This window comes from Balaenoptera physalus (assembly GCF_965194825.1).
Source record: "Balaenoptera physalus genome assembly, chromosome: 10".
Lineage (NCBI taxonomy): Eukaryota > Metazoa > Chordata > Mammalia > Artiodactyla > Balaenopteridae > Balaenoptera > Balaenoptera physalus.
Window position 1 is genome coordinate 68614835 of NC_138889.1, and position 21166 is coordinate 68636000.

Below are 21166 nucleotides of genomic sequence, written 5' to 3' on the forward strand. Positions count from 1 at the left end.
GGTCTTAACAGAAACATTTACTGAGCAAAGTGTCAGGCCCTGTATTAAGAGGTTGCATAGATTTAATATAATTGTATTGAAGGTATGCAGTATTATGCTCCCATTTTACAGAGGAGGAACCCAAGGATTACTCTTCTTGTCCAAGGTCAATCAGTTAACACTGGATTCTGGAATCAAACCCATTTCTCTCTAGCTCCAAAACAGAGACCTTTAACCACCCTGCTAGTTTGTAGTTACTCTACTTATGGGAATCTCCATGTCCAGCTTGCTTTAAAAGCACTGAGCTACCTCTGACACTGCCTGTCCTGGCCAGGCTTGGCTCAGGACCTGCCATGGGCTGGGGTCTGCAGGTGTGAACACCAGTGTGGCCAGCTGCAGGTTTCTGCGGGAAGACCAGTGTACAAGGAGTTAGGAAGGGGCCAAGAGCATGCATACTGTTGGTGAAAGAGGCTGCAGAACATGGTGAGTTCTGTGAGAGATGAGACAGTGCTCGGAGGATGCACAGAGGAAGGAGGGAGTGAGTAATGAGTGGCCCGAGGCATGCCCTCTTTCCTTAGATCTCTGTTTTTCATTCTCCAGCAAGCTGTGTAGTTCCCAGAGATTTGGCTAGCTTGTTGAAGACCTGAGCAATCTTCTGATGCCCTCACACTCACTTTGCAGTGGCTTTGGAGTCTTGCTGTGGAGGCTGCAGTCATTCTGGCCTTGAATATTTGAGAAAATATATGAGAAAAAAATTTTCCCATAAATATGGTGATGAGAGTCAAGAGAAGTCACAATGTGTATTAGTTCGCTTTTGCTGCCTGGTAGGTCACCACATTCTACCCCATTCTCTCATGCACCCCATTAATACGGCAAATCTCATACAGTTTCTGAGAGTCAGGAATTCAGGACAAGTTTAGCTGGGTGGTTCTGGCTCAGGATCTCTCATGAAGCTACAGTCACGATGTCAGCTAGGGCTGTGGTCTCATCTGAAAGCTTGTCTGGGGTTGGGGATCCACTTCCAGGATGGTTTATTCACGTGAGTGTTGGCAAGAGGCCTCAGTTTCTCTCTATAGGACTGCATGAGTCTTATATAGGACTGCCTCTCGTAATGACAACTGGTTTTCCCCAGCGTGAGTGTTTGGAGAGAGGGAGAGGGCAATGCACTTTTTGACCTAGTCTCAGAAGTTCCATACCATCACTTCTGCCATATTTTATTTGTTGGAAGTGAATCACTAAGTCTAAGGGGAGGAGAAATAATCTACACCTCTTGAGTGGAGGAGTATCAAAAAATCTGGGACATATTTTGGAGACCACCACACTGTGCAAACAGAAACCTGGGTGAAAAAAATTACGTGGCCAAATGCAGAGATGGGGAGTGGGCAAAGATCCTCCAGAGATGGCTGCTGGTGCTAGGCAACACACTTGCGCTCTGCACACAGGGGAGAGAGGGCTTGTGTGCCAGTCTCTGGTGACTGCTACCATCCAGATGACAATGATATATTCCATTATCTCTTTGTCTGAAGAGAAATCTCATTCCGTGCAAGCCAAGCTGTTTATGGATCTTTCTATCTATTCACCCATTCATATGGGACCCAGGGCATGATAACAGCTATTCAAACTGTGGAATGTTAATTAGATGGAAAAATGTACACACCAGCTATCTCCATTTCAACTGAGAAATCTGGCTGAGGTACATAATTTGCTTCAATGTCATCTGTGTCAGGATTTTGAAAGGGTGGCAATATATCACTGTGTTAGACAAAAGGCGTGGGATAAAAGGAGAAGGAACTATTCATGGCAACATGGGTTTCAGGATATTAGTAAGTGCAAATATTTGCTTCTCTATGGAAGCATTAAAGCTCCCTTCTTATTTCTTGGTTCTCATGCCCTAAGTTATTTGCTTTCTACTACTGACACTGAAGTAGAATATTAGCTCATCTTTTGGCTCTGAAATGTAGCTTGTGCACTTGCACAACAGGCAAGTGCAACAAACAATCTCAGTGCTGACTAGTCCCCCCTCTGTCTTGACTGTGATTCGGGGAGTCTGTGATGAAAGGAGTGACTGATAGCCAAGTGTGATATTAAATAGGCTGCAGAGGGAGAGCTCCGAATCATCTTCACTTTGAACTTACCTCTCTCCCTTCCTCCTTTCCTCTCTTCCTCCATGCTACAGTAGCTACCCTGATGAGAAGATAGATGCCTGGTGACTCTTCCTCACATGAGGAGTCATTGGTCTTACGTCCGTGAACCTTGATCCTAAGGCAGTCTCAGTCACATCTTGGCAAATAGCTCAGACACCTCTCCTGTGGAAGAGGACATCGCCAAGAAAGTCACAACTGCCTCCCAAGTAGAGGAGGTGATACAGGCTCCCTGTGGAGGGGACAGGAGAGCTGTCCAGAATTTCTGCAGACTTACAGTGAGCAGAGCATGCTCAGGAAGGGCATATTTCATAGGACCAAACCGTACTCCACGCAGATTCCTCTCTACTCATCAGGGAGGGTGTAGAACTTCAACGACATCCCTTTTCTAGGTCACAAATATTCCACAAAAGGGAGAACAGACACCTCTTTCCACATCCTACCCCATTCTCTCATGCACCCTATTAATATGGCAAATATGAGTTTATCTTGTGGGCAAGAACTAGTTTGGAAGGAAACTGACCCTTGGGTGGTGAGATGTCTCATTTTAGACACACCAGAGGAGCGTCCACTGCAGCTCAGAGGGGCCGACCTGCCTCTGTTTCTTCTACCCCCCTGGCATCACAGGACCAGAAACAACTCTCTCCCTCCCAGGGGAGTCGGTGGCCTCTGTGTAAACTTGGCGAAAGAGGGAGTCACAAGCCCACACTACTTCCCTCTAATTTCTAAAGCCAGATCATCAGAGGTAATGGATGTGAAACTACTTTCACACAGTGGGACCTTGATCAATATTTGTTGGATAAATGAATGAATAAACTCTAAGGTGGTGCAAAAGTACAGCAGTCTGATTATAGCTATTTATTTCATTGTCAAAGCATGAAAGGGTTTGGGTTCTTTCAGAAATCACCCTCCTGTTCTCTTCAGTTTCCACTCCAAAGCCAGGGAGGTCGTCTCAGAGGAGGTGGCATTTGAACCGGGTGTTGAGCGGATCATTCATACTTTAGGTCAAGTGAATTCAAATTCACATGTTCTGTGTATGAGCAGGTGCTGGGTTAGGGTAGGAAGTTACTGCAGTATAGGGGTTTAAATAGAGGGTTCCAGACAACATCTGGATGTGAATCCTGGCTCCTCAATTACTGACTGTAAGTTGCGTGGATAGTATAATCTTCACCTTCCCAATTTATATAACGAATTTAATAGTAGTACCTTTCTCAGGAGCTGTTGGGAGGATTAATTAAATGCAAGTGTGCATACAAAGTAATCAAGGTATCACAGCATAGTAGGTATACACATTGGCTTGGCACACAGACTGTGCCAGAAGCCCTGGATTTGAGTCCTAGCTCTGCTACTAGAACGTGTGTGAATGTGGGTAAGTTACTTAAGTTTTCTATGCCTCAGTTTACTCCTCTGTACACTGGTGATAATGTATTGTGGGGATTGATGTAACATGTATAAATAACTTAACACAGCGCCTGGGACACAGATAACAGTCACACTTGTTAAGAGGAGTATAAAACATTAGGAGCGGGCTTCCCTGGTGGCGCAGTGGTTGAGAATCTGCCTGCCAATGCAGGGGACACGGGTTCGAGCCCTGGTCTGGGAAGATCCCACATGCCGCGGAGCAACTGGGCCCGTGAGCCACAACTACTGAGCCTGCGCGTCTGGAGCCTGTGCTCCGCAACAAGAGAGGCCGCGATAGTGAGAGGCCCGCGCAACGCGATGGAAGAGTGGCCCCCGCTCGCCGCAACTGGAGAAAGCCCTCGCACAGAAACGAAGACCCAACACAGCCAAAAATAAATAATAAATAAATTTAAAAAAAAACACAAAACAAACATTAGGAGCACAACCCATGAACCAGACTGCTGGGGGTGAATCCCATGTCTGCCATTCATAGCCAGGTGCCCTTGGCTAAGTCCCTTAACCTTTCTTTGCCACAGTTTCCTCAACTATAAAGCAGACATAATAAAAGCACTTGCTGTGTAGGGTTGTTGTAAAGATGAGTTAATGCATGTAAAACAGTTAGTACCATAAGTGTTAGCTTATTGCTATTGTACCGATTTGGCTGTTTTCCATTCACTTGCTTTTTCCCTGGGACATTCCACCCACGGAAGGTTCTGTCCCCAGTGTGCCTTGCAGGTTGCGTAGCTAGGCTGTCCTAGAGACATGGATGGAACACAGGCCTGCCTGGCTTCGAAGTCCAAGTGCCTTAACTTGTCACAGGTCACTCCATCCACTTGTGGGAGAGGCGAGGAGGAAGAGTGACTTCTGCGGCTGCGTTTTAGGGGTTGGTGGGCCAGCAGGTGTGGCTGCTCATAATCTACTCTTCTTGCGCATACCGCAGGAGGAGGCCTTGGAGGCACCTGCTTCTGCCAGAGGCAGGGGCTGTTGGACCTTCCCAAGGTGATGGGGCGGGAAGCCGGCTCTTCCGTGGCTGTCACCTGGTAGCCTCCAGTCATGACAGGTGTGTAGCTCGGAGCCCAGACTGATGACAGCGAGGGCAGGAGGCTGCAGTCATCACTCAGTGGCCTGATCACTGGGTATTTCTATAATGACAAATCATAACTGCTTCTCTTGTCATCGGTGTAAAGCATTTCCAAAGCAGTGATTTCGCAGGAGGGGACGTGGCTGTTATCCACCTAAGACCGTGGAAATGCCCAGCGTTGGGGAGGCGAAGCCTGGCTGAGTGGGGCCATGTTGCTGCATTGCTGGCCTCTGGGTATTCAGCGCTGGCATTGTATGCAGAGAGATCAGCCTCCTGGCGTAACATTATCACTGTTAATTCTGCAGAAGCATCACGTTGAGATGGTCTTGGATACTTGCAATTTATTATTTGGCTCCAACCTCTACTATTTTTTAATTTGACCAAAGGACAATTGTGAGACATAAACATCAGTGGAAAGACCAGTCTTTCTTAGTCTGCAAAATGCCTAGCATTCAAAGTGAAGAATAATCTTGGAAATTTATTCTCGGGCCTCTGGCCTATTACCTGAGCCCTGAGGATCAGATTGGGGGTAAGAAAGCTCCAAAAGGTCTGCTTTGGCCTCCAGGATGTCAAATCTCTGCTGTCCCCCCCAAATCTAATTCCTACGAGAGAAATGCTGGAAGATAGGCTGAAACCCTCTTTGTCCTAGGGCATCTAGGGGCTGCGGAGGAGGAAGACAAGGCCACGGGTAGAGAGAATATCACGTGTCATTGAACCTTTCTGAGCTGGGCGTCCATTTCCTCATCTGCAAAATGGAGTAATTGTGAGGATTTATGAATTAATGCTTGCATAGCACTTAGAACAGTGCTTGACACATGACTTGGGCTGCCTGTAAGTGTCAGCTACGAAGAGTATGTGTTTCAGACCTCTCAGAGTTTGAGCCCTTTCCAGCCTAAGAGATGCCATGGAGATGAAGATGAAAACCTCTCCAAAGGGCCAAATCATTCTCTCTGTCTTTTATTTTTCCTGGGAAGATCTCCCTTCAGTCTCTGTCCTGGTAGCCCCTGCCCTCCCCAGGCTCAGCTGCTTCCAGGGAGGACATTTTGCCTCCAGGGCCAGACCCACCCGGTTGTGGAGCTGGTTCTGATTCAGCTCATCCGTTCATCCAACACAGTACCAAGCACCAGTGCCAGGTGCTGGTGACACAGAGGTGAAAGGAATGGGGCCCTTGCCCTAAGGAGCTCACAGTCCGCTGGGGAAGATGGGCCTGTACACAGATCACAGCCATACATTTTGACAACTCTGAGGTGGATGTAGGGACAGGGTGCCAGGGGAGAGTCTGAGGTGGCAAGGGGTAGCTGCCCACCAGGTGGCACAGGAACATGTTCCGTCCAGGAGTGACCTTGTGGCTAGTTCTCACGATGGGATGAGTGGAGTGAGGTGTACCATTTCTGGCCAGGGATTTTAAGAAGCAGATATGCCCCTTCCAGCTCCTCTCACCCCTCCCATCTGCTGGATGCAGAAGACTCTGAGATTCCAGGGTTATGGAGCCAGAAGATTCACCCCTAAATTTCCATGTGAGGGAAAGCTTCTTGCTGGCTAGCGACACTACATTCAACTACACTGGGATGAGAAATAAACTTCGAAGGGGTTAAGTCACTTACATTTAGGAATTTACTTGTTATCTAGGATTATCCTAGTGGACACAGATGTCTAATCCAACTGGTGGCTTCAGGGAAGGATTCCAGGAAGAAGTGACCCCGGGTCCTTGGTGCTAGCTGGGTAGACTTGTGGGGACAGTGGCCGTGTTGAGATGAGGGGTGGGTGGAGGGAGGTGGGGGAAGCTGGGAGGATCCTTCAGGCAGAGAGATCAGAATAAATGGAGCATAGAGAGTGTGTGTGTGTGTGTGTGTGTGTGTGTGTGTGTGTGTGGTGTGAATAACAGGCCATTCAGTGTTGCTGGATTATAAACAGTGGGGCAGAGGGCAGTAAATGAAGCTGCAGGACTTTGTTGAGGACCACGTAGGACCTCGTGTTCCAAAGAGTTACAATGACTCCTATAGACCACAGAATGGCTTAAGGTGGGCAATAGGACCAGATCTGTGATTTCTAAAGATCACTTTGCGGGAAGTGTGATGAGTGGATTGGGGAATGTGAGACCAGAGATAGGGAGACCAGAGAGCAGTAGGACGGGAGGTGGTGCAATAGTCCAGAGGGGATGGGGGTGGTGTGCCTGGGCCGGTGGTGGAAGGGGCAGAAAGACCTGGTGATTGGTTGGGCTGGTGGTGGGGAAGGAGGCACATGAGATGAAGCCTGGGTTTGTAAAGCCATCCATCATTTTTACTCACGCTACAAGTGGACAGGAAGGGGAAATTGGGATTAAATTTTTTGTGATAGGCAAGCCCTTATTTTTTTTCTCTTCTTTTTTTTTTTATTTATAAATTTATTTATTTATTTCTGGCTGCGTTGGGTCTTCATTGCTGCATGAGTGCTTTCTCTAGTTGTGGCGAGCGGGGGCTACTCTTCGTTGTGGTGCATGGGCTTCTCTTTGCAGTGGCTTCTCTTGTTGTGGAGCACGAGCTCTAGGCATGTGGGCTTCAGTAGTTGTGGCACATGGCCCCAGTAGTTGTGGCACACAGGCTTACTTGCTCCGCAGCATGTGGGATCTTCCCAGACCAGGGCTCAAACCCGTGTCCCCTGCACTGGCAGGCAGATTCTTAACCACTGCGCCATGAGGGAAGTCCCTTCTCTTCTTTTTAAGTTAACTCTCTATAGCACTTACTAGGGGCCAGGCACTTTTCTAAGCCCTTTACGTATATTAACTCATTAATCTTAATAATAACTCCACAGTGGGTACAATGATTAGACCTATTTTACAGATGAGGAAACTGAGGCACAAAAGGTTAAGAGACTTGCCTAAGCATAGGATTTGGACCCAGGAAGTCTGTCTCGCAGTCCATGCTCTTAGCTGCTGTGCTGTTTCTTCTCTGGTATGTAGTATAAGGTCCCAGTTAGAGTGCTTCTCTGAACCCAAGGGCCCAAATAGAACTTTTTGGACACTGAAGCCAGCCTGGACTGGACCTGACTATTCAGTGATCCCAGTCTGGACACTGAGATCTGGACTCCTGGGACTCCCATCCAGGGCTCTGCTCTGTAGTCAGGCTCCTCCCCCGACTCCAGACTCGCTCTTCCTTAGCATCCTTTATCACCCTCCTTAGCCCTTCCACTGCTGAGACCCAGTGTGAGAGGCAGCTGGATGCCCATCGTTATGACACCCTTGGGACCCCTGTAGCCCTGAAACACCAGGACAACTGCCCAGGCCACACAGCCAGTAACTAGTTAAATTGGATTCAAACTCAAATCAGTCTGGCTCCAAAACCACATACTTTCACCATTCTGTGGGTTCCCCTATTATCTCCAGAGGTCTACACTCCATCCTCAGGACTACAAGATCAAGCCTAGAGCAGTCCCCCATTCCTCCTGGGCAATGCAGAGTTAGATCAGGCCCCCCGAGGCTGTACTCCAGCCCAGGTGCCATCCGTGGGGACACCCCCGCTCTCCTGGTGCCAAGTAGAAAGGAAGAGAGCCCAGACTGGCTGTCCAGGTGAGCCCAGCTGGCTAAGCTGCAGCTCACAGACTTTGGCTAATTTGTTATTAATTATTTAGGAGCACAGAACAATCCTAACAAGATGCAAAAATCAATGGCTGAGGAAAAGAAAAAGCAACCTTCTGAGCAGAATGTGCGTGAGGTGAGTGGCTTTTAAAAGGCCTTGACAAACTATTTGGTGTGCAGCCTGGAAAGTGGAGAATAAATGACTTTCTTACATTGATTCATATATTTTTTTCCAAGTTGGAAAGAGGAGGGAGGTAATGGGCGAGGGTGAGGGACCTGGTTGGCCTCGCAATGCCAAGATAATTATTGTTCAGTTAGAAGCCAGTGATTTTTTACTAATCATATGCATGGAGAGCAATGGGGGCTATAATGGGTTTCCAAGTGATGGAGGGTGCAATAAAGGTCAATTAGCAGTAATGGCATTGGTTGGGAAAAAAGCATCAACAACCCAGGACACAGCCAGCGCCTTCCTTCCTACCTCCTTTGTGCCCAGCAATGGGGAGATAGGCTGAGCTAGAGGGAGAGTGATCCCTGCTGAGGGATGGGACTGGGCAGGAGAGGCCCTGGGCACACCGCCTGTGTGAGGGCCACACTGCATGCCTGGGTCTAGGCTGCCAAGTTCAGTGCCAAGACACATGGCAGCCATTCCTGAGACAGCGCCATGGCCTCCATTTGGCAGAACAGGCTGGGCAGGCATCCCTGCCCTGACGTTCCCACCAGGGGCCCAAGTAAGTCAAGAGGGGTTGCCAGGGGCTGGGAGCCTTGGGGCCTCGGAGCAAGTTTATAGAACGGAGAGACCTTACAGTGGCTTACCAGGCCCTTTGTGACCTGCCTGGCCACTCCCCTCCCCCCGCCCCCGTTGTGATTTCCTCTCACTCTGATGCACACATGCTGGCCCTCTTGCTGTTTCCCTAACGTGGCGGGCACCCTCTGCTCAGAGCCTTTGCTCTGTTCCCTTTGTCCTGATTGTTCCTCATCTAGATATTTCTATGGCTTGAAATCTTACCTCCTTCAAGTCTTCAGCACTCAAATACACCTCCTTAATGCAGCCTACTCTAATTTTTTTGGCAGGGGAGGGTATACACCTAGGAGTGGAATTGCTAGATCATACGGTAACTCTACATCTAACTTTCTGAGGACCTGCCAAACTGTTCTCCACAGCAGCTGCGCTGTTTTCCATTCCTACCAGCCGTGCACGACAGTTCTAACATCTCCACACCCTCCCCAACACTTGTATTTTCTCCTTTGTCGATAATAGCTATCCTAATGGACATAAAGTTGTGTCTCTTTGTGATTCTGATTCGCGTCTCCCTAATGACTAATGATGTTGAGCATCTTATTGTGCTTGTTGGCCATAGGTATGTCTTCTTTGGAGAAATGTCTATTTAGATTGTAACCTCCTAATCTCCTGGGTGCAGGGAATAGAGGGAGTGTCCTGTTGTCTGTCTTTACCCTGCCCGGGGCAGCTAGGCCTGCAGAGGCACTGGCCAAGGGGATGGCATTTGAGCTGATGTCTTCAGGAGTGCAGCTGGATGGGAATACTAGGTGCCTTGAGGTCTTCAGGATGAGCTAAGTCATGGCTCACATGGGAGAGGTGAGGTTCTGGTGTCACGGCCCTTGTACAAAAGCAACATCTCCAGGGCTGGAATTGGGGTGGGGATGGTGAAGGGGGTGAGGTCAGAGAGGAGGCAGGTTAGTGATAAGTAAGGGCAGTTATGTCCACACAGTGATTATGGGCTGGCAGGGAATGGTGTGTGCATGGGTGTGTTGTCTGCATCTCTGGGAGGGGGCAAAGTGTCTACTTAATCTGCCATCCTGCAGCCAGACCAAGTCCCAGGCTGCATATCCTCTGCAACCCGCCTCTGTGTTTCCTGGGAACTGGGCTAATCCACAGCTCAGTTCTCACATCTTCACCCCACAATCCACACTGGGTGCTGATGCCTAGCAGTGGGCAGGCTTGTGTGTACACACGCCAAGTGTGTGATGCTCTAGAGGGGAAGGAATTGGGAGGCATGTGGATCCGAGACAGGAAATGGAGATATTGGTTTCAGTGTTCCACTTTCACTTGATAGAGATGTGGTGTCAGTTTCTGAGCCTAGGCTCTGAGTTCTGCTTCTTCACAGCCCAGCGGCAAGAGCACTGGACATGAGATCTCGTCTTGGGTCTGCCTCTCACTCAGTGAGAAGGGGAATTAAAGTTGGTAAGGAGAGGCTCGTGTACTTGAGCAGGAAAAGGCTGGCTCCCTTTCCTCTGTGGGGGAGGGCCAGGGGACCTGCTTCCTGAGTCTGACCCTGCTGAGAATCATGGGGGGCTACTGTACACCTCACCTGCGCCCTCAAAGGTACAAACAAGCACCCTTTATTTAGGAATTTGTAAAGACCACAAACAGCTTAGCTAAGAAGTGAGCCCCCTGCATTTCGCTGACTCAGTTAACTTCGTCACGACTACACTTACGTCAGCCACACACAATACGAGGCTCCACTTCAGAGAGGGCCATGTGCTCACTGCCAGCCCCAGTTCCCCAAGGTGACATTGACCTCTTTAGACACAGGCCAATTAAGCACCATCCGGTTCCCCCGCCGCCTGCCTTGTCCTGATTCTGCATATTCTGCCAGCCCATTTCTGCTTCCCACTCCAGTTCATGACCTGCACGGCTCCACCCTGGTCATTTTTCCTTTCAGAGCAGACGCCTTGCTCACCCAGAGTTCTCAGGCATTCCTGCTTCAGGGGATCAAAATTTAGCCTTCCAATGACTGAGTTTTCATGACTGTGTTTCTGGGTTTCTAGCTATTCCTGGTCCTGTGTGCTACTGCAAAGATTACTGTGACAGGGAAGCAGTGGAAGTTTGCTCTTCTCCCATGTGAAGGCATATTGGCTGCTGCAAGGTGTCAGCCCAGGGCTTGCTTGGGTCCCCAGAGCCAAGTCCAGCAGACCAGGTGCCAGCATGGACTGTGGTCGATGCAGACCCCACTTCACCCTCCTGTTTTGCTAGGGTGACCCCACTGCCCCAGGGCCTGGGTAGGCCAAGTCAACTGGGTAGGGCTGGACAGGACGGTACTCCAACTTGTCTCCCTCCTTTTAGATATACAGACCACCAAGACCCACAGACCCGCCAAGAGTGGGTGCTGGGCAGACAGCCCTCTGACATTCATCTAAGTTGTTCATCTTATTATTTTGTTTCCTATTGTATTGTTTTATTCTATATCATTTCATTTTACCTTATGAGCTTGGTTGTTTTCACAGCCGACCTCCTGCCTGGCTCTCTGCAGTTATTCTTTTCTTTAACATCTTTATTGGGGTATAATTGCTTTACAATGGTGTGTTAGTTTCTGCTTTATAACAAAGTGAATCAGCTATACATATACATATATCTCCATAGCTCCTCCCTCTTGCATCTCTCTCCCACCCTCCCTATCCCACCCCTCTAGATGGTCACAAAGCACCAAGCTGATCTCCCTGTGCTATGCAGCTGCTTCCCACTGGCTATCTATTTTACATTTGGTAGTGTATGTATATCCATGTCACTCTCTCACTTCGTCCCAGCTTACCCTTCCCCCTCCCTGTGTCCTCAAGTCTACTCTCTAAGTCTCTGCAGTTATTCTTGATCACAGCTGCAGTCCCAGGGAGGTCCCCTCTCCAGGGGTGTCTGGCAGAAAGGGGAGCGATATGTCAGGGGCAGGGGAAGCTGGCAGAACCTTTTTGTCTACCTAATATTTTATTAGAGTCCATGTAACAATGTATATAAAGCAAGTCCCATGGTGGGAAAATGCAGAATAAATTACTGCCTGCAATTTCCTGTTTGGCATTGATTTTGTAGATTGGAGACTCAAAGTGGGAGTCTGGTATTAGTATGTCAACATCACTGTTGAAGGTCCCACCAATTGCTCATGAATCCTACAATGTCAGAGCCACACGGAGCCTTGAGACCAGCCAGTTGAACCCAACATAACAGGGAAGAGCCTCAGAGACCCAGAAAGGCCTGAGGCTACATGGCGAAGAGGACATAATCAGGGCAATGATACTAGTTCAGCTTCAGCATCCCGAGGCCCAGATTTTAGCAGGTGTGAAAGATTGTTTTAAGGCAGCCACAGTTGGTTATTACTTATGGAGAGTTCCTGTCAGAGCAGATGGCCTGCATTCTCTGTGTTTCAGGTTCAGCCTTGAGGCTCTTTGGATTTTTTGATTCCTTTGGCAGCCAAAGGCAGCTTTGAGCTGCTAAGAGCTGTTACGGGAGCAGAAAGTGCCCAGGGCCTGGACAAGTCAGTTACCCAAAACTGAGTTACCCTCAGTTTTGTCCTCTGTGCCATGGGGCTGGTAATCCCTGACCTGTTTCTGCCAGACGGTGACAGATGGATGTAAAAGAACACTGTAAATGGAAAGGCCTCCTTCGTAGCAACAAGCCAGGACCTGAGAGGGTTTAGTGAGGAAAGGAAAGGCTCCCATCTAAAAGGCCTGCTCCCCTCTTGAAACTGTCTCCCCAAGTCTCACCCTCCCCCAGCACCTCACCTCCTGATCCCCGATGCCAACACCCACCAGGAGAGAGAAGTTGACATTTATCATGCTGCCCGACACTGTGTGTTCTCCTGTGTCTACACATTTTCATTTTACTCTCGCCAGTGATTACACTGGATTCTCTTTTTCATACCCTACAGAGCTGTGTTCATCATCTACGGGTGTGTAACAAATCACCCTAGAACTTAGTGGCTTAAAACAACAATCATCATTTTTTTTCTCTCTCATGTTTTCTTTGGGACAGAGATTCTGGAGCAGTGTGGCTGGAAGGTTCTGGCTCAGGGCCTCTCCCGAGGCCACGGGCAGATGTCAGTTGGGGCTGCCCTCATCTCATGGTTTGACTGGCCCTGGAGGATCTGCTCTCAAGCCAGTTCACTTGCACGGCCGGCGAGTTGCTGCTGGCTATAGGCAGGGCCCCAGTTCCTCTCGCCAGGGCAGTGTGAGTGTCCTCACATCATGGCAGCAGGCTTCCCACAGAGCAGATCTGAGCCCAAGGAAGAGGCTGCCAGGCCCTTAAGACCTAGCCTCATCTTCTCTGTATTGCATTAGTCACACAGGGCCGGCCCTGATGCAGTGTGAGAGGGGATTACACAAGGGCAAGAATACCAGGAGCCAGGGATCCTTGGAGGTTGGCTACCTCAGTCTACCTTCCGGCTGCTGTGATTCAGACATGTCGCACATGAAAATACACTCACCCCTTTCCAAGGTCCCCCAAAGTCTCATTCCATCGAAGCCTCAGCTTGAAGTCCTGGGTCTTGTTATCTAATCAGGTCCAGGCTCAGATGAGGCTCCTTGGATGACTTTCTCAAATACAGCTCCTCCTGTACAGTTCCTCTTGATCTGTAGGCCTGTGAACTAAAGAAACAGGTTGCCTTCACTCTACCTAATATACAACGGTGGGAGAGGCACAGGATAACCACTATAGGTCCTCTTGTAAAAAAGAAAACCAAAACAAAACAGAAAAAGGAAAATGGGAGTTACACAGGGATCCTTAGCATTTCTGAAATTCTGCTGGGTACATGGGTAGTTTTTGGATTAGAACTCAGCCCTGCTGCTTGGGAATGGCTCTCCATGGCTCTTGGCTCCACCCTCTGGGCTCAGAGGCAGAAGTTCTCTGAGCCATCCTTTCTTTTCCATAAGAAATGGTCATTGTTTGCAGCTAAGTCATTTTCTCAGCCTGCTTTTATATCATAGTTTGCAGGGCCAAAGACCAATTTTCATACTGTACTGCCTCTGCACCTTTTTGTCCAAACAGGCAGTGTTTCAGACAGTGCAATCACCTTAAAATCATTGTGAGCCTTCTATGAATCTTACTGCTGTTCTCTCCATTAGATAAAACTCACAACCACAAATATCAATAACATAAGCCCTTTTCTTCCTTGAGTTCCCTGTAAAGCTGCTAGGGGAAATCGCACTTAAGATTATCAGAAGCCCTCAGTGGGGGTAGGGAGGCAAGGATTGGGAGTTTGGGATTAGCAGATGCAAACTATTATATAAAGGATGGAGAAACAACAAGGTCCTACCGTATAGCACTGGGAACTATATTCAATATCCTGTGATAAACCATAATGGAAAAGAATATGAAAAAGAATATGTATATGTATGTATGTAACTGAATCACTTTGCTGGACAGCAGAAATGAACACAACATTGTAAATCAACTACAATAAAATTTTTAAAAAAGATTATCAAAAGCCCTATTGTTTATTGGTGAGGCGCTATGAGGGACTTTTTTTTTCTGTTTGAATCACTGCCTTACATATTTCCAAGGTCTTAATAAAGGGTTTTATGTTCATTTCCTCAGGGGCATCTTCAGACCATAACATCCTGACAGTACCCTAGGTTTGATCTTTGCCTAGAGGTCATTTAAAAATTTTAGCATCATTTCCTGCCTGGAGAGTCAAGAATAAGACATTTTAATTTTCTTTCTTTTTTTTTTTTAACATCTTTATTGGAGTATAATTGCTTTACAATGGTGTGTTAGTTTCTGCTGTATAACAAAGTGAATCAGCTATACATATACATACATCCTCATATCTCCTCCCTCTTGAGCCTCCGTCCCACCCTCCCTATCCTACCCCTCTAGGTGGTCACAAAGCACCGAACTGATCTCCCTGTGCTATGCGGCTGCTTCCGACTAGCTATCTATTTTACATTTGGTAGTGTATATATGTCCATGCCGCTCTCTCACTTTGTCCCAGCTTACCCTTCACCCTCCCCGTGTCCTCAAGTCCATTCTCTATGTCTGCGTCTTTATTTCTGTCCTGCCCTTAGGTTCTTCAGAACCTTTTTTTTTTTTTTATTCCATATATATGTGTTAGCATACGGTATTCGTTTTTCTCTTTCTGACTTGCTTCACTCTGTATGACAGTCTCTAGAAGACATTTTAATTTTCAAACCCAGCGAGTCCTGACTCCTTTGTGCTCAATGGTTCTTTCCTTAACATGTTCTCTCTCTTTTCACATTTGATTGTAAGCAGCCAGAAGAAGCCAGGTGACGCCTTTGATATTCCGCCTGGAAATCGCCATTGCTAGATTATCTAATTCATTTAGTACATTTTGTATTCTCCTTTTTACCAAGGAAGACAGTGTTACTAAAGTTTCCCTGACTGTATTATGCGCTGAATGCTTATGTCCCTCCAAATTTATATATTGAAGCCCTATCCCCCAATGTGACCATGTGTGGATATGAGTCTTGTGTGGAGGTGATAAAGGTAAAATGAGGTTGCAAGGGTGGGGTCCTAATCTCTAGGGCTGATGCCCTTATAAGAGGAGGAAGAGACACCAGAGAGCTCTTTCTTTGCCATGTGAGGACACGGTGAGAAGGTGGACATCTGCAGGCCAGAAGAGCTCTTATCAGGAACTGAATTGGCTGGCCCCTTGATCTTGGACTTCCCAGCTTCCAGAATTGTGAGAAATAAGTTTCTGTTGTTTAAGCTACTCAGTCTGTGGTATTCTGTTATGGCAGCCCGCGCAGAACAACACACTATCTAACAAAGATCCCTTTTCCTCCATCTTCCAATGTGATCTTCCTTACTTTCCTTTACGTACTCATGGGTAGCATCCTTGAAGGCCATCAGATTCCACAGTTTCTCCAATACACTTCCACCTTCTGCCCTCAAAGCCACTGTTCCGTTTTTAGTATTTTTATTACAGTATCATACCCCTTCCAGGTACCAAAATATACATTAGTTACCTGTTGCTGCTAATGTAGGTCAAACGCCCCAAAACTTATTGGCCAAAACAGTGATAGTCACTTATTATCTCTCCTAGTTTCTGTGGGTCAGGAATGCAGGAGCAGCTTGGCTGAGTGGTTCTGTCTCAGGGTCTCTCAGGAGGTTGCCGTCAGATGGTGTCTGCAGTCATTTTACAGGCTTCCTGACTCCTGTGTCTGGGGCCTGGGCTAAGAAGACTTGAACAGCAAGAAGCTGAACAGCCAGCACTCCTCACGTGTCTTTCTCTATGTGCTTTCTCCATGTGATTTCTCCAGCATGGTGCCTTCAGGGTAGCCAGACTTTTTACACGAAGGGCTTTTTACAAGAGGGGCTCCCAAGGCACGTGTTCCAACAGAGAGCCAGGCGGAAGCGGTGTGCTTTTTATGACCCAGTCTTGGAAGTCACAGAGCATCATGTCCGCTGCACTCTATGCATGAGAGTAGTCACAAGCCCTTGCCAGGTTCAGTGCGAGGGGGCATAGACCCTACCTCCCACACTGTAGCAAATGCATGTGGGAGGGATACATACTTACATACATATGATCTGACATAAGCACCCAGCACATAGTGGGTCTTTATCGAATGTTTGTTGCTCATTTAATTGGTTTACTGACCTTGTGGCATAATCATCATAATAATGTTAAGAATAAAAGTGGTAATGATAACAACAACTATAACAACCTTTTTTTTTTTTTTTTTTTATTCAAGACCCATTTATTCTCTAGTTCTGCCCACATGGAGACACCCTCCTTGAAAAGGGGTTGAATCCTTCCATTCACTTTAACACCCTGTGCTGAAAACGTGTCTTTCGAGGTTTCAACTCCGAGATCCACAGTCTTAAAGCACTGATTCTTAAACCTCATCTAGATTTCTCCCCTTGGATGGGGGGAGATGACCCAAACACAGAGAAGAACCGCTCAGGACTGTGGGCTCTGCTCGCCCAGAAGACCTTGCAGCTCCCCTGACCAGCCGGCTGGAGCCAGGATTAGGGCCCTGAGACGAGGGGCGCCTGCTGGGCTGCCGCCAAAGCCCCCAGCTCCTGTCCTCTTCACTAGGCTGGCTGTCACCTCTAGTTTCCCTGGAGTTTGGGGATTCCAGACGGTCTCTGCTCACACTTCTGTATCACGCCTGCTGCCTCAGCACTGCTTATCCACACCAAGCGGGAAAAGCACACAGAACTGCTTTTCAACACACCAATGTTCCACACAAAAGTTATTTCATAAGCCCGCAGGTTCTTTTTCATCAGAGGACATTCCCAAGGCCATGACTTCCCCGGCTCCCCACTGCCCTTGCCAGCAGACTGGATGTGTGTGGCCACCGTGCTGAGTCAGGCACACCCCCTGGCTCCACTCCAGCGCACTCTCCTGGAGGACTGAGGGCGGTGCCCTGGGCTAATCAGCAGGACCTGTCCTGAAGCCAGGAGTGACAAGAGCCACACCTGCAGGTCTGTTCCACTGACCAGACGCACAGGACCGAGCTGGGCCCACGGACCTTGGTCTGGACTGTGTCGGCTGGTCATTCTTGCCGAGGTTCACAGGCCAACAGCCGCTGTCCTTCCTTTCCTGCTCATCACCGCACCAGCGGCTCCCTCCTACCTGCTGCCGTCACGCGCCTGGCAACCTCATGTTCCGGGGCCAGCCAAGAACTGAGACCCCAGCAGGCCCCTAGTTCCCAGCAGGCAAACTCCCCATTAAACTACTGCTGCCTAGCCGTGTTCTCGAGGCTTCAGAGCCGGGAAAGTGCGGAGAGGATAGCAATCCGCGGCGCCCCCAGCCCCGGACCTGCGATGCTCCACGGAGGCGCCGGAACCTCCCAACACAAGCGACCTCTGCGCCCGCCTGTCCCGCGAACCCGGGCGCACATCCGACCACCGCGACCCACGATGGAGACACGGGGGGCGGGGCTCGGCCAGCGGCGGGCGCTGGGGCGGGCGGGGACCCGGGCTCCGGCCGGCCCCGATGCCGCGCGGACCCAGCAGGCCGCCCGCCCTCCCTCCCTGCCACCCGGAAAGCACAACCATTTATTAATTACTTACTACTCTGTGAAGGACTTCTTTTAAAATTTCCTTTGTGATTGAAGTGTAACTTTTATGCATCAAAGTTCACAAAGCTTAAGCGTACTGCTCAATGAATTTTTATACATGTTTACAGACCTGTACTCAACCTAGAACTAGAAATAGAAAACTTCCAACACACCATAAAGTTTCCTGCATACCCAATCAATGCCCTTCCTCCTCCCAGATAAACACTCTTCTGATTCCTATCACCATAGATTAGTTTAGCCTGTTCTTGAACTTTAAATGAATGCCTATTTTTGTTTAGCTTCTCGACTCTGCAAAGCACTTTATATGCATTATCTCACTTAATTCTCACAACAATCTTATGAGATAATCAAGAATTTACATGCTGTTATACGTTGGCCAAGTGTGTTTTGTTTAGCTTGCACAGTGTTTTAAAAAATATTTTGTGTTTGCCTACTTCTGGCATTAGAAGTTGAATGCAATCCCTTGCTATTTTATACCCAGGAAAAGTCATTTATTTTTCCTGCCTTGGCATCTGTAGGCATTGAGTTTGCAGACTCTAAGGGGAGAACTATTATTGCCTCCAGCCCCTGAGAAAACAGAGGTTCTTTGAGAGGCTAAAAAACATGTGTTTAAAATCCCACATCAAGTTGATGGCAGCAGCGGAATTTGAACTCAGGTCTGTCTTCCTCCAGGACTCCCCTGTAAGGATCAGAGAAGACAAGTTTGTCCTCCAAGTCTATTGTTTCTGACTCTGAAATGCCCTTGTCTGCAGCCAAACTACCTCTGCCTTAGCCTGTGGGCAGTGCTGGCCACTGTGACCAGCCCTATTCCGACCCCAGTCAGCTCTGACACTCACCGAAAGGATCCCCAAACTCCCACTTGGTCCTGCCAGTCCCAAACACATTCCATGTTGCTTTCTTTTCACATCTTTGCTGGTTCTTCCTGCCTGCAATGCCCATCCCCTACTTAGTCATCCATCCTTCAGCCTCAGCCAAAGATGTTACTTTCTCCTTGTTGCTTGCACCTCCCCTGGCCAATCAAATACTTCTTTTTCTTCTCAGCACACTGAGACTCAGTCTTTAAAATTTGCAATGCAATTACCAAAAGATGAGTCAGATTGACCTAGAGTGACTTTTAGGAGTAAGATCATAGTATCAGTCCCATAAAAGGTTAAAAAAGAAACCCAATGTCATTTATTTGATCTCTGCTAAATGCATCACTAACTTTTTATTGATTCTTAAGAAACAGCAATGAGAGAAATCTGTGCCACCCCCATTGGGTGCCCAATGAACAAGCAGTCGGAAGTTTATTACTTCCAGATACCCCACTTGCTTTCCAGATACTTCCGTGGGTTTCAATTCCATCTCAGCGATGCTTGCTGAGCAGCCCTGGGCTTGACGTACAGGCTGGGTGTCTGGGAGAAAGAAAAGAGAGGCTGCAGCCCTGGTTGGGATGCATCAGGGGCCTGGTTGAGGGTGTATGTGGAGACAATGGCAGGGTGGAATGGCAGCTGGTTGAGGGGTACCTGGGCATATTACTAGAGTTCAGGGTTCTTGATCCCGGCCCTATCTCTTCTCTTTGTGAGATCTTGGGCTAGTTATTAACTTCTTGCGGCTTCAGTTTTCTTATCTGAGAAATGCATATTCCAGGTAACTTTAAGAGTTTTTGGATCTGGGGCAATATAATTGCCCTCAATAGAATTTTGCTTTTCCTCCATGTTTTGAAAATTGGTTCAGAGGTTTGAGAGGCAAAATGATATTTTCTTTCTTATAGCAGTGTTTAGACCACCATGGAAGTGACCTTTTACTGGACATTTACTGTGTGCCAGCCTTGTGCGAGGCAGGCCTGTCACACGCGTTCCCTCCTTCCTCCTTACTACAACCGCTGCCATCTCCCCGGATGGATGAGGACAGCAAAGCTCACAGAGGCGAAGTGACTTGCTGGATGTCACAGGGTCGGTGCATTACTGAAATCTGACTGAGCAAATCATTGGTAAAATAAAGGGTATCCTTTCTAGTTTATTTTCCTGCTCAACATCTTTACTTGTCCTTTGCCTTTTGATAACAAATCTGGCATATCTGGCCAAAGGCAAAGTCAGTCATAGTACCCCATGTCACGGGCCCAGGATTGGTCCAGGAGGGTGCATGTGGTGTGGACTGGGTGAAACAGAGCCCTTCCCTCTGATTTTCCAAACTGGAGCCTGAGAGAGAGCTCTCTTCTTTCTTGGATTATGGTTTCAGAAGGGGGCGGGGCTGGAGGTAGTCATGATCTCTCTCACAACTTGGTGGGGGGGGGGGGGGAAGGCAGAGGTGGGGAGAGTGGAGAGAGAGAGAGAGAAAGCTGACGGTAACTGGGTCCCTGGTTCAGTTCCTGTGCTGGACCCTGTTATGTGCTGCCCATATTCTCCTTCAGGAATTGTATTAAACTGCTTGATCTGTCATGACGCAGTACCATAGACTGGGTGGCTTAAACAACAGAAATTAATACTCTCACACTTCTGGAGACAGGAAAAGTCCAAGATCAAGGTGCTAACATGGTCAGGTGCTGGAGAGGGCTCTCTCTTCAGCTTGCAGTTGGTCACCTTCTCACTGTGTCCTCACAGGGCAGAGAGAGAGCTCTGGTGTCTCGTCTTCATATTAGGGCACCAGCCCTATTAGATTAGGGCTCCACTCTTATGACCTCATTTAACCTTAATTACATCCTCACAGGCCCTACCTCCAAATACAGTCGCATTGGGCATTAGGGCTTCAAAGTTTGAATTTGGGGAGTGGGGGAGACACACACTTCCAGTTTGTAATGGGAATGAAGGACTGCTTACCTCCATCTGCCTGGGAGCTGCCCGTCTACTACAGGGATTGACTCAGCTAAAGAAAGCTGCCTTGCTGGTCATCAAAGCCTTGCTTCCTTAACTCAGGACCACTGATAAACACGCAGGGATTAAGGCTTGACATCCTCTCCTCAGCAGTGAAGGGTCATCCCAGCTTCAGAACGCTTCCCAGGTGGCCTGGGGCTTCCGTCAAGTATGACAGGTTCACACCTCAGGTTCTTCCTCCGCCCAGTCCTGCTTCCTTCCCTCCACAGCTCTCCTGAGCAAACTTCCTCCATGCTAATATCCATCTAAGATCCGCTTCCTGGGGAACCCAGCCCCTGTGGCTCCTGCAACTGCTTACTTCTTTATCTTTTTAATTCTGTGAGCTACTCCAGGAATGTGTCCTTATTTTTTGCTTAAAACTCTATAAAATCAGAGCTTTAAATCCGTTATT

The 21166-nt window shown here is 48.2% G+C and overlaps 2 long non-coding RNA genes across 2 annotated transcripts in view; one reads left to right on the forward strand and one right to left on the reverse strand.

Moving 5' to 3' along the window:
• Positions 1–20784, forward strand: part of LOC309668401 — a 79925-nt gene extending 59141 nt beyond the window's left edge. Inside the window, exon 2 of the long non-coding RNA XR_014268210.1 lies at positions 19677–20784. This is a non-coding gene — a long non-coding RNA (uncharacterized lncRNA). The remainder of the gene's footprint in view (positions 1–19676) is intronic.
• Positions 1–21166, reverse strand: part of LOC309668398 — a 79187-nt gene that overhangs the window by 46382 nt on the left and 11639 nt on the right. Inside the window, exon 2 of the long non-coding RNA XR_014268208.1 lies at positions 13363–13522. This is a non-coding gene — a long non-coding RNA (uncharacterized lncRNA). The remainder of the gene's footprint in view (positions 1–13362; positions 13523–21166) is intronic.